The sequence below is a fragment of the Euprymna scolopes genome, chromosome 38 (assembly GCF_053919585.1).
Source record: "Euprymna scolopes isolate OS-2025 chromosome 38, ASM5391958v1, whole genome shotgun sequence".
Classification (NCBI taxonomy): Eukaryota; Metazoa; Mollusca; class Cephalopoda; order Sepiida; family Sepiolidae; genus Euprymna; species Euprymna scolopes.
Window position 1 is genome coordinate 90,893,245 of NC_136519.1, and position 18,905 is coordinate 90,912,149.

The window sequence follows — 18,905 nt, forward strand, 5'->3', positions numbered from 1 at the left end:
AAACCTGATTTCGCGTCAAATAGCAGACATAAGCGAATATTCGCAAGCAAGATTTTTTTAAAATATATTTACAAAACATTTGAAGATTTAAAAGTTGGCCACATACTGACCAATCAGGGGTACGGCGCATTTATCCTTCCTCTCCCCTAAGGAAATCGGCCAGCATCCGGTTTGAGGAATAAGAACTCGTCCTTACTGAGAGAGACACGAAACAGAACGGACCTCCCTTTTTTTTCTCTCTCTCTCTCTCTCTCTCTCTCTCTCTCTCTCTCTCTCTCTCTCTCTCCACCTCGGTGATTTCTAACGGTATCGACGATTCCACTGGGAATAACTACCAAGGTAGCCGGAGTCCAGCTTTTGACCAGGAACACATCACATTCTCCTTAATAAACCTGTTCTGTGTTACCTTTTATGAAGTTGTTGTGTTCGTCATTTCAAAAACTTGTATTGAATTATTTATTTTATTAGGTTGTGCCCTAAAAGTATTCAAAACCCTAAAAATATATATTTATAAAACATTTTTAATTAATTAGTTACTTAAAAAGTAAGTAACAAAACGAACGTATTTAAGTAAAACATATTTAAATAAATGGGTGCCTTTCTGAGTGCGTTTTAATATATTTACAGAACTTTAAAAGAAAAAAAAACGTAGAATAATAATTAAAATTATAATAAAATAAATAACTAAATACATTTAAGCCAAACTTATTAATGGCAAAAACAAATATAAAATAACTGCCTTGTTCGGATTTTGTGAATGTTTCAGTTTCTATCACAGATTTTTGTGACCAAGATTTATTTTTATGTACAGCGTTTTTTTTTGTTTTTTTTTTCAATTCAATTTAATTATTATAAAAACATTAACTTTAGCGACAATTAATATATTTTTAAATATTAAATTTTGATTTAATCTCATGATACCTTCACGTGATCAATTTATTAAATGACAAACAAAAAAAAAAATCCAGAAGTTATATATTTAAATAAATGTGCGTCTTTCCGAGTGCATTTTTAATATATTTACAGGACTTTTTAATGAAACTTAAAATAATAATAATTATTATTATAATAAAAATAAATAAAAAGAATTAACTATATTAATTACAACACATTAAGAATCGACGCCCTTTCTATTAAAAATACATAATTTTACAACCTTTTAAAAATAAAATTATTTAAACCAAAGTTTTAAATGCCAGAAACAAATAAAGGTACTCCTTGGACGTTGAGGTCCATAGCGACCAGCAAAAAAAAGAAAAAAAAAGAAAAGAAAACACGCGTCGCTCCCTTCCTGACGCAAACGCACGTAACATTTTTCTATTTACTGACGTTGTCGTAACTAAACGATTATTTGTCACATTATTTATTTATTTATGTTGAAAAAAAGTTTTACTCTTTAATATGAATATTAAAAGAAAAAAGTTACTAAACATTTATTAACAATGTCTCACTTTTACAGACATTTCTTTTTAAATTTCTTTTTAAATGACGACTTTTATCGATTTTTTTAAAAATAGTATTTGCGGATGGGTATTGCTCAAGCTTTTCCTAGTCTCACACAAACACACGTTCATATTTCAAGCTATATTACTTGTCGCATACATACGCACACACAAACATACGCACCCACGTCCACACACCTACATATATTCACGTTTGCGTACATACACTCACATTCATATGTATATACACACGTTAACGTACACACATGTACTCACATACACGCACGCATAGACAGCGTCACTTCCGCTTTCAAAGGAAATACACACATGCGCAAAAGACCACCGGAAACAAGTATAAAAGGAAGAGACAAGCTGTTTCTAACTCTTTTAGGACCAGCTTTCAAGCTGGTTAGTCCATGGCCCGACCGCGTACCTCACATTATTTGCTACTATGTGGGGCAAAAAGCTAACAGACCGTACGTACACATTCTCACTCTTTCTCTCTCTATCTACTACTGGTCCCTGAGAACACCTTCGCATAGCTGACTGACTGCTAACTGATGTCAACCCTCTATCCTCTTCTTTGTCTATACACTGGACTATCATTCCAATTTCCACTACATCACTCACTTCTCTTCCCACGTGCGAATAAACGATAGTGAGATGAACACACATTTCCTTTTCTTTCTACAACACCAGTCCCACAACGAACGATGGTTACACCCGCACGGACATGAACACATGTTATATCTAAAACATTCATTCTTTCAACAGTAAAAAACAACACGTTTATCTTATCCATCAATTGAGTCTTTGTTTCCTTCAATTCCATTCGTTTCATTATTCTTTTGTAACGGGATTAGGATTTATATATCCTAGTCCTCTACAGATGAAATGGTGACCCCTTTATTTTAAAATGAAAGGGGTGAGGTTGAACGAAACATTCATACACACACAGACTCTCTCTCTACAACAATAAACTCTCCCTCTCACCAGCTAACAACAAAAGTCGCACGGCAAACTATAGACTCTTTTTCACCAGTAAACAGCGAGAGACGTATGCCAAACTAAACACGTACGGTATCCTTTTCTTTCATTTGTTTCTTTCACGAAAGAAATTCCTGTTCGTTTAATTCAATGTAACATGTCGTTCGTTTATTCCTCGAGACAATTCATTTTCCCTATTTTGCACCACCACCACAAAATGGTGACAACCAAACGCGAGACAAACAAGCATTGCCTCCTATGCCACAAGTCCACAACAAACTGGCGCCTGACTGACGCGAAACAAACAAGCATGATGACCCTACCTTTTCTTTAAATTAACTGTTTTGAGCGAGACACTCGTTTTATTTGATAAAGAAAAAAACGAACTTTTCAACAAAGAAAAACAAGTGAACCACTACCGAAAGGAATAACTTCTACAAACAACAATGATGAGACCCCTCGTCAGACTCGGCAGAAAACAAACACGAAGCCTTCGACTTCATACCGAATTTAAAGAAAAATTCGAGCTCGACAAACAATTTTAAGTTTCCTGACATTACTCTGCAACAAACGTGAGGAGCAAAATCACATAGACCTATACACATTCCCTCCCGCACAGCAGACGCAGCAACAAACAAACAATTACAGGACATCCCTATCAACACATAGGAAGAAGTTGAATCAAGAATACGAGTTGAGATGCACCACGCATGCTGATAAACTCACAACTTGGAAGTTTCGTTGACAGCCGGCAACCAGACACTATCGTTCAACCACGAACGAATGCACAACAAACGCCCGTACAGACAATGTATACACACTACCGCAGACTCACATGCGAAGACAATGGCAACCAAGCTCATCGTTCAACAAGAACGAATGCGCAACTAGCGCCCGTCCAAACAATGCACACACTACCGCAGACTCACATGCGAAGACAATGGCAACTGGACACACAATGTCACCACGAAACCAAAAAATTTCCTTCCAAACGAACAATTCACTTTTCTGTCCAAGCAACTCGTTGCACATGTCAGCACACAACAAAAACCAACCAAACAAATATCACAAAAAAAAAAAAGAGTAAACGCTTTTCCATGCGAAAGTAAATACTTTATTTTACGAACACACTCCGTTTTGACATTCCGTTTTTGACGTTTTTCAAACAACCAAACAAACAGCAAAAAAGAAAAAAAATAGGACAAAAAATCAATTGCCGAAAACATTACTCACAAAAAAAATATATATATATGTGTATATATATGCATAAATATATATACACTGCATATATTTTTTCCTAGGAAGGGGAGTATTGCGCGAGCCTTTCCTAGTCTCACACAAACACACGTTCACATTTCAAGCTATATTACTTGTCGCATACATACGCGCACACAAACATACGCGCCCACGTCCACACACCTACATATATTCACGTTCGCGTACATACACTCACATTCATGTGTATATATACACACACGGTAAATAAACGACACGTTTATCTTATCCATCACTTGAGTCTGTGTTTCCTTCAATTCCATTCGTTTCATTATTCTTTTGTAACGGGATTAGGATTTATATATCCTAGTCCTCTACAGTATGCATGCTGACATTTTTTTTTTAATTTCTTTTTAAATGACGACTTTTTATCGACTTTTTTTTTTTTTTAATAGCATTTGCGGATGGGTAAAAAACGAAAAAAATAACTAAACCATTTACTGACAATTTATCAGTATCATGACTTTGATAACATTTATTTGTTAAAAATATTTGTAAAAGTGAGAAATTATCAGTAAATGGTTTAGTTATTTCTTTTTCGTTTTTTACCCATCCGCAAATGCTATTAAAAAAAATCGATAAAAGTCGTCCTTTAAAAAGAAATTTAAAAACAAATGTCTATAAAAGTGAGATATTATTAATAAATGATTAATAAATTTTCTTTTAATATTCATAATTTTTTTCAAAATAAATAAATAAATAATGTGACAAATAATCGTTTAGTTACGACGACAACGTCAGTAAAAAAAAAAACGTTACGCGCGCTTGCGTCAAGAAGGGAGCGACGCATGTTTTTTTTATACTGGTCGCCATGGAACTCTACGCCCAAGGAGTACCCAAATATAAAATAACTGACTTTTTCGGATTTTTTGTCGAATGTATCGTGTTTTCTTTTGCGCCCAAGATTGATTTTTATGTACAGTGTTTTTTTTTTCTTTATGTGTGCGTTTTTAATACAATTCTATATTTATTTAAAGTGCTATGTATGTTGGTGGTCAGTGAAAGAGAAATCCTTCTTGGCTGAGGCATTTTTATGCATAATAAAATCACAAGTATAAGCAATCGAGATTTAAAAAATATATTATATATCACAAATCTTTTTCATATTTGTTCCTGCCATTAATAAGTTTGGCTTAAATTTATTTATTTATTATAATTATATTTATAATTATTCTAAGTTTTATTAAAACGTTCTGTAAATATATTAAAAACGCACTCAGAAAGACACCCATTTATATCTTTTATTTAAATACCTTCGTTTTGTTACTTACTTTTAAAAAAATGTTTTGTAAATATATATTTTTTCCTTTTAAATCTTAAAAAGTTGGATGAAGTAAAGAATAGATACCCCGTAGCAGACGACGCCGCCTGGCGGTGCCAGCCGCACAATTCAACTAACACCGGTGATTCGACCTTGACATTGGCACAAGCACATGGCGTCAGTTGTTTTTAAACACGTCAAATAGCAAACATGCTCGAATATTCACCGGCATTTTTTAAAAAATATATTTACAAAACCTTTGAAGATTTAAAAGAAAAAGTATATATTTACAAAACATTTTTTTTAAAATAAGTAACAAAACGAACGTATTTAAATAAAAGATATTTAAATAAACGGGTGTCTCTTACTGTTTCGGATTTTTGCGACCAAGACTGATTTTTATGTGCCGTGTTTTGGGGGGTTCTGTGTGCGTTTTTAAGACAATTCAATATTTATTTTTTAAAATATTAACTTCAGCGACAATTAATATATTTTCAAAATAATATTTTTAAATATTACATTTTTACGAATATTCGCGAGCAAGATTTAAAAAAAAAAGACGAGGTGTTTTTTTTTTCAATTAAATTATAAACTTTATTTGAACTTTCAACAAACTTTTACAGACATAAAAATAGACTTTATAGATATTTTATAATAATTTTTTAAAAATATATTTAACGAAAAGTTTTTTTTTTATCATTTCATTGGTGAATAAAATTTCAAAGTAATAAATGGTGAAAAAAAATATCTCGAAAAGAAAAAACACCTCGTCTTTTTTTTTGTTTTAAATCAAACTTTAATTTTAAAATTTCGATGTTTGAAAAACAGTCCATAATATATATTTCATTATAAAAGTTCTATTTTTGTTTGATAAAAAGAATAAAACAGTTAATAAAAAAAAAACAGTCCATTAAGTTCAAATAAAGACTGTTTGAATAAAACTTATAAAAAAAAGATATGAATAAAATAATATATTTTTTTTATCTCGATTGTTTATACTTGTGATTTTATTATGCATAAAAAATTGCCTCGGCCTAAAAGGATTTCTCCTTCACTGACCACCGACATACATCGCACTGTAAATAAATATTGAATTGTATCAAAAACGCACAAAAAAGAAATGGCCAAAACCGTATAGAATGAACCTTTTTTTATAAGTTTTATTCAAACAGTCTTTATTTGAACTTTTTTTTTAAATCTTGCTCGCGAATATTCGTAAAAATGTAATATTTAAAAATATTATTTTGAAAATATATTAATTGTCGTTGAAGTTAATGTTTTAAAGAATAAATATTGAATTGTCTTAAAAACGCACACAGAACCCCCCCCCAAAACACGGCACATAAAAATCAATCTTGGTCGCAAAAATCCGAGACACCCATTTATTTAAATATCTTTTATTTAAATACGTTCGTTTTGTTACTTATTTTAAAAAAAAGTTTTGTAAATATATACTTTTTCTTTTAAATCTTCAAAGGTTTTGTAAATATATTTTTTAAAAAATGCCGGTGAATATTCGAGCATGTTTGCTATTTGACGTGTTTAAAAACAACCGACGCCATGTGCTTGTGCCAATGTCAAGGTCGAATCACCGGTGTTAGTTGAATTGTGCGGCTGGCACCGCCAGGCGGCGTCGTCTGCTACGGGGTATCTACTATTTACTTCATCCAAAAAGTTTTGTAAACATATTTGTAAAAACTCTTGCTTGCGAATATTCGAATAGACAGGACGTCGATTTTAAATGTTTTGTAATGTTGGAATTTTTTTGTACCAATAATGATGCACCCCCCCCCCATGTTTACATTTATTATTTTTTATCTCGTTCTTATATATGATTTTCTGTATTTCGTATCCTTTATGATTTTTAGTTTCGTATATTTTGGGTTTGTACAAAACTCCGTTTAATTTGGAGAAAAGAGAAATGCTAGCTCCGTGATGACGTCACGAGCCCAGCGCATATTTCGCCCTGGTGTGTAGTTCAGCTTCTCCGAGTTCCTACGAGAATGTAGGATGTGTGCAAACTGCAAAGATCACTTGCAGAACTTTCATTCTATGAAGTTGCTCCTTTAAGTAGAACGTTTCCTGCTTTGGAATCACATGCAGGTGTTATTGTTTTTAAATGTATTGTGCCGTGACGTAGCTTACTGCAGTATTACAAGAGCTATCGAAGTCAAGCTCGATTTGTCCTGGGGTGTTTCTGCGGCGCTCGTGACCATCTTATGCTTAGTTAGGAGTGAGTTTCCTGATGCTGAGATGTTTGTTTCCATGCTGATCACCAGAAGATTGGATTTCCCCTTGATAGGGGTCTTCTTTAAGTATTACAGAGCTCCAGCTACCTGGGTGTTTTTCACTCAACTTTGTTTGTTTGGCTATATGTATGTAGCTATACAAACGTTTAAAACTGTAATTGCCTCGCAGAATTTGTGCAGAATTTGCGTTTCGGTTTCATTTCTTTCTACCAAGTTGAAGAACTTATCAAAGCATAGGGTTGATTGGATTCGTCCCTCTTGTAGCACGGTGTTGATCTCACTGGGCTCTTGTGGTTACAAGGGAGCTGAGATATTTTGGTGTTCGCCAGAGATAACATAAGGATGAGGAGGTTGGATGGTGAGTGAACTTCTCAAGCCTTTATACTCTTTTATATGTATGCAGTTAATTATCTGGTGGAATATTCTCAGTTCAAACATCTGTTGTGACCTAGCATCGTAGCATTAGTTTAACTTTGTGAATCTGGTTGGGTACTCATCTGTTCAAACCTAAAACATGAAGGTTTTCATGTGAAAATTTATAAAATAAGATTATTTGAATTTTTCTGCTGTTTTGGTTCTGATATGCGTTTCCTGGAGTTCTTCTAACCATACATTGTCTGATATATGTATATATAAAGAAAAGATTTTGTATTGTAAATTTTACAGGTGCCATCCAACTGTAGGTTGACTGCCATTTCCTGTTGGAGGAGAATGTTGGAATTTTTTTTGTACCAATAATGGTGAACCCCCCCCCCCTGTTTACATTTATTATTTTTTATCTGGTTCTTATATATGATTTTCTGTATTTCGTATTCTTTATGATTTTTAGTTTCGTATATTTTGGGTTTGTACAAAACTCCCTTTAATTTGGAGAAAGGAGAAATGCTAGCTCCGTGATGACGTCACGAGCCCAGCACATATTTCGCTCTTTTTTTGAAATTCCACTGACGTGGAGATTGGACGTTTGTTTCATTGCCCGGTGCTGAAAATGGAATTTTGACGAGCCTCCTTCAAAGAAGAAAATCCGGCAAGAATACCCAGATATGTGATGAGACATACTTCTGAAAACTATCTACGTGACTACGGTTTTGCACGTATTTTAGGAGTGAAATTATTTTAAAGAAAATACCCTTTTTTACGTGACAAGGAATTTTGGAATCTTCTACAAATGAGAAAACCCAGTAAAAGTACCCACGGACAAGCGACTCGGTCTTGCTTCTGAAATTCATTTGTGTGTGTCTACGGTTTGCACGCAAACATGGAGGGAGAGAAAATTCTAAAAGAACTTTAAATGAAAAAAAAAGGAAAAAGGCACGTGCCTGATTGGCTTTCAATTTGTGAGTACGCTCCTAAAATTTATTTCATATGCGAGTGTGATTAGGAGATACTATTTGGAATCTTATTATTGTATTCATTAATGGATACAACATCTTCATTATAAGAACCAGTGTTATTTTTTTTCATTATATGTTACCTTGGCGCATTAGTTTAATGCCCGCAAAGGGAAAAATTTGCAACTTATTATTGTAAATAAAATCTCTTCTTCTTTATATTTTATTCTTTACTTCCCCCTTTTTTTATTCCATGCTGTCATTTTTTTTTTAAGGTTAGTTACTTTAGCGTCGAATTTATCTGGAAGCAAGATAAAATTCCGACAGTAATTAATATAGCTAATTCTTTTTATTTATTTTTATTATAATTATTATTATTATTTTAAGTTTTATTAAAAAGTTCTGTAAATATATTAAAAACGCACTCGGAAAGACGCCCATTTATTTAAATATATTACTTTTGGATTTTTTGTCTGTTAATAAATTGATCACATGATGGTATCATGAGATTAAATCAAAATTTAATATTTAAAAATATATTAATTGTCGCTAAAGTTAATGTTTTAAATAATAATTAAATTGAATTGTATTAAAAACGCACACGAAAAAAAAAAAAAAAAAAAAACAGAAAAAAAACCCCGCTGTACATAAAAATAAATCTTGGTCGCAAAAATCCGTGAAACAAACATTCACAAAATCCGAACAAGGCAGTTATTTTATATTTGTTTTTGCCATTAATAAGTTTGGCTTAAATGTATTTAGTTATTTATTTTATTATAATTATAATTATTATTATTCGAAGTTGTTTTTTTGTTTTTTTAAAGTTCTGTAAATATATTAAAAACGCACTCAGAAAGGTACCCATTTACTTAAATATGTTTTATTTAAATACGTTCGTTTTGTTACTTACTTAAAAAAATGTTTTGTAAATATATATTTTTCTTTTAAATCTTAAAAAGTTTTGTAAATATATTTTTTTAAAAAATCTTGCTTGCGAATATTCGCTTATGTCTGCTATTTGATGCGAAATCAAATTTATTGGATTTTATTTTATTAAAATTAAAAAATTTAAACAACCAACGCCATGTGCCAATGTCAAGGTCGAATCACCGGTGTCAATTGAAATGTGCGCCGGTTGTTACTAGTCGTCGTCGTCTGCTAAAGTGTATCTATTCTTTACTTGGTTCTAAATAAATAAATAAATAAATAAATAAATCGACGTTATAACTGAGAATTTCAGATTATATCAATTAAAAAATACGTAATTAAAAAAAAAATTAAGTAAAATTATTTTAACCAAACTTTGTAATGGCAGAAACAAATATAAAATAAGTGATTGTTCGGATTCTTGGAATCAATATACATTTTTATGTACAGTGTTTTTTTTTTTTTTTGTTAACCTTTCTTCGTGCGTTTTTAATACAATTCAATATTTATTTAACGTGCGATGTATGTAGGTGGCTAGTGGAGGAGAAATACTTCTAGACCGAGGCAATTTTAATGGATAATAAAATCACAGGTATACACAATCGAGATTTTTTAAAATATATTTTATTCACATATCTTTTTATAACTTTTATTTTTTTATAAAGATGAAGTGTAGTATCACAAGATACAAATCTTTTTATAATTTTCATTTTTATTTGAAAAACAAAAACAAAAAAACTTGCTAGTTGCTTACTTCTCCATAAAGACAAATTAAGTACAAGTTTAGCGTCCGAAATTTGCAGTTTCTAATGTTTTGAAATTCTTTTTATTTATTTATTTATTTATTTATTATTATTATTATTATTATTAAAGTACTGTAAATATATTTAAAAAACGCACTCCGAGAGACACCCATTTATTTTAATATATTTTGTTAAATTTACATTCGTTTTGTTACTGTAATATATGGCGATACGGAGTTATTCCCCCTTCACCAATAACTTTAATCGTGTTGACTTAGCGTGTATTATCCCACCCCTCTTGTCTATACACTCTTCAGTAGATAACTATATTCTAAAGAAAACAGTCCTGTATATATTTTATCGTGTATTAAAGCCTTCCGTTTTTAAGGTTATTTCTGACTTTTTCTCTACTCACTTCAATTTAATGCACGATAAAATATTAAATATATATAACTACGAAAGCACGAAGATGGACAAATTCTTAAAACCTGACAAACTGGATACACTTCCTAACAGCGCTTCCTCTACGAAAATATTCAACCACTGGTACCGGACTTTTTCGGCTTTGATGAGGAGAACTGAAATACGGGATGATATCAATAAACTAGACCTGCTGATTACGTACATTTCCTCGGATGTCTATGAATACGTAGTGGAGCAACAAACCTATGAGGCAGCAATCAATCGACTCGGGAATTATACGTTAAACCCATCAACGAAATTTTCGCCAGACACGTGCTGTCAACTCGCGCACAAAAAGAGGGAGAAACCATTGACGAGTACGTACAAGAATTACGACTTCTATCAAAAGAATGTAATTTTAAAGCAGTTGACGCGGCACAAAACCGGGATGATATTGTAAGAGACGCTTTTATTACCGGTCTACGATCGAACACCATCAGGCAACGGTTATTGGAAAACAGGACTCTCGACCTAGATACCGCCATTTACCAAGCTAGGGCACTCGACACAGCTCAGAAAAACTGTGAATCTTATTTGCGCTATTTTCCACCAGTCAGTGTTTCTACAACCGAGAATGGGAACGTTTCAATGATGGAAAATTGTGCCGCGCTCCCCAACACAAAATCACGGTGTTATTTCTGCAATGGACCACGTCACGATCGCCAATTCTGCCCAGCTAAGGAAAGCACGTGGCGCCGATGTAACAAAATCGGCCATTACGTGAAAGTCCGTCGGTCCAGGCCAAATACAACTACTTCAGCTTCAATACATTCGTCAACTGAAACACAGACTTGCTACTATTACTAACAACAATAAGTCCGCACCCGTAACAGTAGCTTCAGATTCAACGGCAGCTTTTTCTCTTTGTTCCTCTTCGTCGATACTAAGGCAAGCCACTGTGTACATAATGATTGGAAAAAATGAAGCTGCGGCATTAATGGACACCGGGAGCTCTGGATCTTTCATTTCGCTCAACTACATGAAAAGAAATAAATTAAAAATAAAACCCGCTTCAGGATCCGTCTCCATGGCCTCTTCGCCACTGAACGTTCCAGTAAAAGGACTTTGCTCAGTCAACCTCAACTTGCTAGGTGAGTCTTACCCAAATACTCCTCTCTCTGTACTACCAAATCTTTGCAGTGATGTCATTCTTGGTCAGGATTTCATGAGACAACATTCTGGAGTCTTGTTTGCTTTCGGTGGTCCTAGGAAAGATCTTGTCGTGTCTAACCCTACTGCATGCAGCGTACCATCAGACCGTGTAGACAAAATGTCCGCGTATTTAATTACCATGTGCAGATATTTTATAAACACGGTTTTTTAACAAATAAGAAATAATATTTTTATTATGTTTGAAACAACTTTAATAGTTTATTTTGGAAGTATATTCCATAACGAAAATAAACAACCCACTTTAAAAACAGAAATTACGAGTTTATATTTTATTCGCAGTTTTGTCTTAGGGGTGTCAAATTTGCAATGGCGATTTTCCCAAAGATTCTGACACTGCTAACTCTACACATATATTTTTATTTAGTCTGATAGTGTTTGAATTAAATGCGTAAAGCAAAGTAAAGAGAGGGAGAAATCTGTAAGACATTTCTTTCTCACACGTCTCAATTTCCTCCCTGCAGAAGCAAATGAATTCCACAAACAAAAGCCACACCTTTAAACTCAAAATTTATTCACAAATAACAGCAATGGAAGTTCTTTGGTTCTGGTATAGTCCTTTTGCAAAATGGTGGCCGGATTTTCCCTGATATGCATGGAGTCTTTAGTTTGAATTCTTATTGTTGGAATGTTAGTTTGTTGTTTCTTTGGAAGAATCCATATATGTTTCATGGTAAACTCGGCGGGAATGATGGCGCCTGTATGGGACTCAAGATGAAATGAGATAAGATCCAATATTTGGAAAATAAACATGCAGAACAGTTCTTTAATGTCATCCTTGATTTAGATAGATTCAGCAATATAAGTTGTCTCTGCTTAAAGAAATGTGTCCTTCATTCACCAACAGTTTGGTGTTCATAAAGGAACTGTCTTGGCTCCCTCGAAAAAGAGGGCCGCTGAGTTGAGTCTATCGCTTGTCGAATTTCTCTTAGACTGAAAAATAATAGCATGATACAAAAAGCGCGCCAAGTCAAATCACAGACCGGCTACTAGAACTGTGTGGCCGGCCTAACAAGAAAGATGGTGGTTGTATATGGAATTTCCAACAAGTCTTGCTCTGACTGAGGCAAAATTAAATCGAAGGGTAAATGTTAATTCTCGCTGCTTTGGTACTTCCATGTGGAGAATTTAGGTGCATGCATGCGTTTATAGCTAGTAGCCGTCGGTACAAAGGCAATCGATTAAAAGAAAGAAAGGGCAAAGACTTCAGCGTGTTGCCGTGTTGTCATGAGTGTGTGTGAGTTGTATCATTGAGGACAGCTCTTTAGCATGACAAAGAATGTTCGTTTGGGTACGACATGTAGAAGCAAGTAGTAGTTTGAAGAGAAGCTTGTTTTGTACTCACGTTAGGCCTGGGGGCCAAAGTCCCACCAGCGATGTTTTCTGTTGGGCAGACCAGCTAGAAAATATTAATGGTTTCAGGTTTTGCCTTTTATATACTCTGTCACGTGATGGAGAGCTGGCTTTTGAGTGGACAAACCAGGAGGAAATGAATTTCAAATCTCGAGGTTGTGAGATGTAGCTCTGCTTGTTAGTAGCGGCTGTCGACTGCTACAAGTTTTTATAATCGCAAAAATTGCATGTATGTAAACCACGGATGTATGAGGAACCAAAATGTTGCTTGTACAATCACTTAATATTTGTAGCGAGTTGCTACAAGGTTGAACAACCGGTGTCACTTGAAATGTTCGCCAATCTTTGTCTTCTGCTACGGGATATCTAATCTTTACTTGATCCCTTACATCACACATTATACACAATTTAAAATGTCGCACAAATTTTAATCCCTCATCTAAACTTTATCGAAAACTGTTTTCCATTAACAATCATTTATTTGCCTTACCATTTTCCGTAATTATTTGATATGTTACTATTTGCGACATAAAAATTACGTAGATACCATTTGTTTATATGAAATTTAATATTTTTTCGTTATTATAATATAGAAGCACTCAAATATATATATATTTTTTTTATTATATGCGACACATTTAGGAAAGTAAATACACCGATACAAACAATCACTTGTGGCACTTAGTCCAGCAGGGATGCACAATCAACCGGTACCATCTACTTTCCGTAAACTATTATGGAGTAAATGCTGGAATTGATGAATATGCGTAATTGTTGAATTCTCGTGAATTTCATGGACAATTGAGGGTTCTACAGTATTGATTACTACATTTTGTTGTATAGTTAGCCACGCAAAAGAGTAAATTATCAGTTACCTTCTATCTATAAGTTTATCTAATTATCCATCTATCTATCTATTTATCTATCTAGATTTGTGTGAGCAAGACATGTGAAGCCATGTTTTGACAGGTTATCAAAGTATGTCAAACTGTGACCTGGTCAAGTTTGCACTGGAAGGTACCTGAGCAGGTGGCTGGAGGTTGACGTGTTGTCTGTCACGTGTTTTGGTTTGCTGGAGCATCATTGAGTTGGACTGAAGACGTCTAAGGAAGAAGATGATCTGAAAGGTATTTCCTCAGATTTGAGACGTAGAAGAAGCACCACAAACCAAGATCCTCGATCACTTCTTTGTTGGACGTAATGTCTGGAATTTAAATAAAATATGCATAAAACCAATTATTCATCTTGGGTCGTTGAAACGTCTTGTTACAACAGATTTTCTTATTCACCAAGGACGGATAATCTTCCAGGTAGACCCAAAATTGACAGACCTGGCCAACAGCAGAAAAACAGTATATCGTCAAATAAATGTGTGTTTATGTAATTATGTTGACATGCATGCATCAACACACCTAGACGAGACTAATCACGGGCTGTAAAATATAGAGAGTAAGGACAAGAACAACAGTAGGTTACACAACATACATGCACACATAATGGTCCAAATATTTAAGAACCACAGACATTAAGTTAGGCTACATAAACACTCAAACGCACGATGATGCAACGCAACACAAATACGTATATATACACACGTTCATATAGATAAAGTATTTTTGACTAGTAAAGATTATACAGATAATATATAAACCCCCATATTGCAAATTAAACCGTATTATAAGGCTATTTTATTCGACATGTTTAAATTTGGTTTCACCTCTGGGTCAAGATGTACTTAGTGTTCTTGCAACCCTTCCACAATTACACACTGCAACAGCTTCATGCTTTTGTCTTTCTTTGTGGCTAAGAGCAATTGAAGCAGACTTCATTTTATTACAGGAATCTATTTAGTTTCCCTGATATCATCATCATCTATATATTCACTGTTCACCCAGTGACGAGCATGCACGGAAGCGCTCAAGAGTTGTATGCCAATGTTTAAGTCGGGTCTATCTATGGCAAAAATGAGTGCATCCAAGGGCTATATAAAATAGCTGATGACAGTCATTTACTGCTAATGTTGCTCTGATAACGTGTCGTGTTAAACGATTGCATTCGTGATCGTGTCACATTGTCAGAGGTGTTCAAGTTCAAATCAATAGAGTTGTTCAGGATTGTGTTGTGTCAAATCATTGGAGTAGTTCGGATTTGAATATACAGAGATGTTTTGGATCGTGTCATATCGAATCTACAGTTTGGTTCGACAGTTTGTGATCGTGTCATGTTGTATCAATGGAGATGATCGAGTTCGAATTGATGGATTTGTTCAGGCTCATGTCAGGTCATATGGACAAAATTCTTCAGGATTGTGCTGCCGCATGTGATGGTTTTTGTTTTCTTTTCCCTTATGAAGCAACAAGCTATTTCGGCCATTATGGCCTTCTACCAAAAGTTCCTACCAGTATTGGATGACAGTGAATCCAGTCAGTAAATAGTGAAATATCAGCTGAGTTGGATGTAGCGCATCAAATGCATCATTCTGATATACTTGTCTTGTGGCGCATATAGTGTGTACCAGCAATTGAGTGAGAAAAAGCGTGCATCAACTTAGTCTGTGCATATAACAAAATTCTCGTCGCCAAAATGGACATTATTAAGACCGCAATATGCACACCTTTTGGACTATTTGAACGGACCTGCCTGTTTTTTTGAACTGCATAATGCCACTCAGGCATTCCAAAGATTAATTGATGAAGTCCTTTGAAAACTACCCTTCATTCTCGCGTACATCGAAAATATCATGATTGCAAGTTTCTCATAGGAAGAACACTTGGCCAAGTAACTGAAGTCTTTCAACGTTTACAATTCTATAAATTAAAAATCAATGTTACAAAATGCGAATTTATTGTCAGTTTCTTTGATTTCCTTGGACATTGGATCGACAAGTCTGAATTTACAATCTAGCCCTAAAAAGTGCAAGCAGTCCAAGATTTTTCTGTACCCACCTGCTTGCATCAACTACGTTGTAACATTAGACTTGTGAACCACTACCATCGGTTCATTCTCAACTGTTCACATCGCCTGTCCAAGCTCACTGATGCACTAGGTGTATCAGAATTTTGGGGGAATTTTTGACACCCCCAACACGAAACTGAATAACATCAAAAAAATTCGTAATTTCTCATTTAAAAGTGGTTTGTTTATTTTCTTGATGGATTATACTTCCAAAATAAACTATTAAAGTTGTATAAAAAATAATAGAAATATTATTTTTTTATCTTTCAAAAACCAGTGTTTACAAAGTGCCGGCACGCTTCTGGGTAGCCATTTTTTTATGTAATGAAATCAATTGATTTTTACGAGTTAAATATTTTTCAATTTTTTAACTTTAAAAATCTATCAAAATTCATCTATTGATTCAATTTTTACGATATTTTCAGAGTCAATGGAAAATTTTATGCTCTTTCCAATAAACTGAATATAATATTTTAGACAAACGTTTTTTTAATCCCTCCCCCCATTTTGAAATGTCTATTTAGATTTACATAATTAATGTAGCAAAATTTTATATGTCCCAAATTGGACCAAGTAAAGAATAGATACCCCGTAGCAGACGACGCCGCCTGGCGGTGTCAGGCGCACATTTCAACTAACACCGGTGATTCGACCTTGACATTGGCACAAGCACATAGCGTCGATTGTTTTTAAACACGTCAAATAGCAAACATGCTCGAATATTCACCAGCATTTCTTTTTTAAATATATTTACAAAACCTTTGAAGATTTAAAAGAAAAAGTATATATTTACAAAACATTTTTTTTAAATAAGTAACAGAACGAACGTATTTAAATAAAAGATATTTAAATAAACGGGCGTCTCTTTCTGTTTCGGATTTTTGCGACCAAGATTGATTTTTATATACCGTGTTTTGTGGGGGTGGGGGGTTCTGTGTGCGTTTTTAAGACAATTCAATATTTATTCTTTAAAACATCAACTTCAGCGACAATTAATATATTTTCAAAATAATATTTTTAAATATTACATTTTTACGAATATTTGCGAGAAAGATTTTTTTAAAAATACAAGATATTTCAATAAATGGGTGTCTTTCTGAGTGCGTGTTTAATATATTTACAGAACTTTTTAATAACTATTTTATTCTTTTTATCAAAAAAAAATAGAACTTTTATAATGACATATATTATGGACTGTTTCGAAATTTTAACATTAAAGTTAGTTTTATTTAAAAAAAAAAAAAGACGAGGTGTTTTTTTTTCAATTAAATTATAAACTTTAATTTCAAAGTAATAAATGGTGAAAAAAAATATCTCGAAAAGAAAAAACACCTCGTCTTTTTTTTTTTGTTTTAAATAAAACTTTAATTTTAAAATTTCGATGTTTGAAAAACAGTCCATAATATATATTTCATTATAAAAGTTCTATTTTTGTTTGATAAAAAGAATAAAACAGTTAATAAATAATAATAAAAAAAACAACAACAGTCCATTAAGTTCAAATAAAGACTGTTTGAATAAAACTTATAAAAAAAAGGTTCATTCTATACGGTTTTGGCCATTTTTTTGTACGTTTTTAATACAATTCAATATTTATTTACAGTGCGATGTATGTCGGTGGTCTGTGAAGGAGAAATCCTTTTAGGCCGAGGCAATTTTTTATCCATAATAAAATCACAAGTATAAACAATCGAGATAAAAAAATATATTATTTTATTCACATATCTTTTTATAACTTTTATTTTTATAAAGATGAAATGTAGTATCACTAGATAGAAATCTTTTTATAATTTTTATTTTTATTTAAAAAAAAACGCACTCAGCAGACACCCATTTATTTAAATATCTTTTATTTGAAAAAAAAATCTTGCTCGCGAATATTCGTAAAAATTTAATATTCCAAAATATTTTTGGAAAAATATATTAATTGTCGCTGAAGTTAATATTTTAAAGAATAATTAAATAAATATTTAATTGTCTTAAAAACGCACACAGAACCCCACCCCCACAAAACACGGTACCTAAAAATCTATCTTGGTCGCAAAAATCCGAAACAGAAAGAGACACCCATTTATTAAAATATCTTTTATTTAAATACGTTCGTTTTGTTACTTACTTAAAAATAAAATGTTTTATAAATATATACTTTTTCTTTTAATTCTTCAAAAGTTTTCTAAATATATTTAAAAAAAAAAATTGCTCGCGAATATTCGAGCATGTTTGCTATTTGACGTGTTTAAAAACAACCGATGCCATGTGCTTTTGCCAATGTCAAGGTCGAATCACCGGTGTTAGTTGAAATGTGCGCCTGGCGGTCAGTAAATAAAATATTCAAATTTCAAAAAAAAAAAAAAAAAAAGAAAGTTTTTTGCCAATTTACCTGTAAAGTTCAAAGTGTAACTCCTTTTTTTTTTTCGAAAACCAGGTGGATTTTTCATTTTTTTTTTAAGTTGGAGTTTATTTTATGCTTATAATTTTCCATTCAATATTGGACGCTGAGCCTGAGGATATTTTATTCTATTTTAGTCATTGTTTTGTTTTTTCGATGTTTAAAAAAAAATTGTCTCAGTAATTAAGACTGACAATATATTAAAAAGAAAGTTCTGGTATTTCTCTAAGATAGTAAAAAAAAAAAAAAAAAATCGAAAATAAGTGGCTCGCCTGGCTCGGTCAATGTGTAAATAGTCACAATCCATAAATTAAAAATATACACTTTGCAAGTATGGTAGCACAATAATGACTTCTACTGA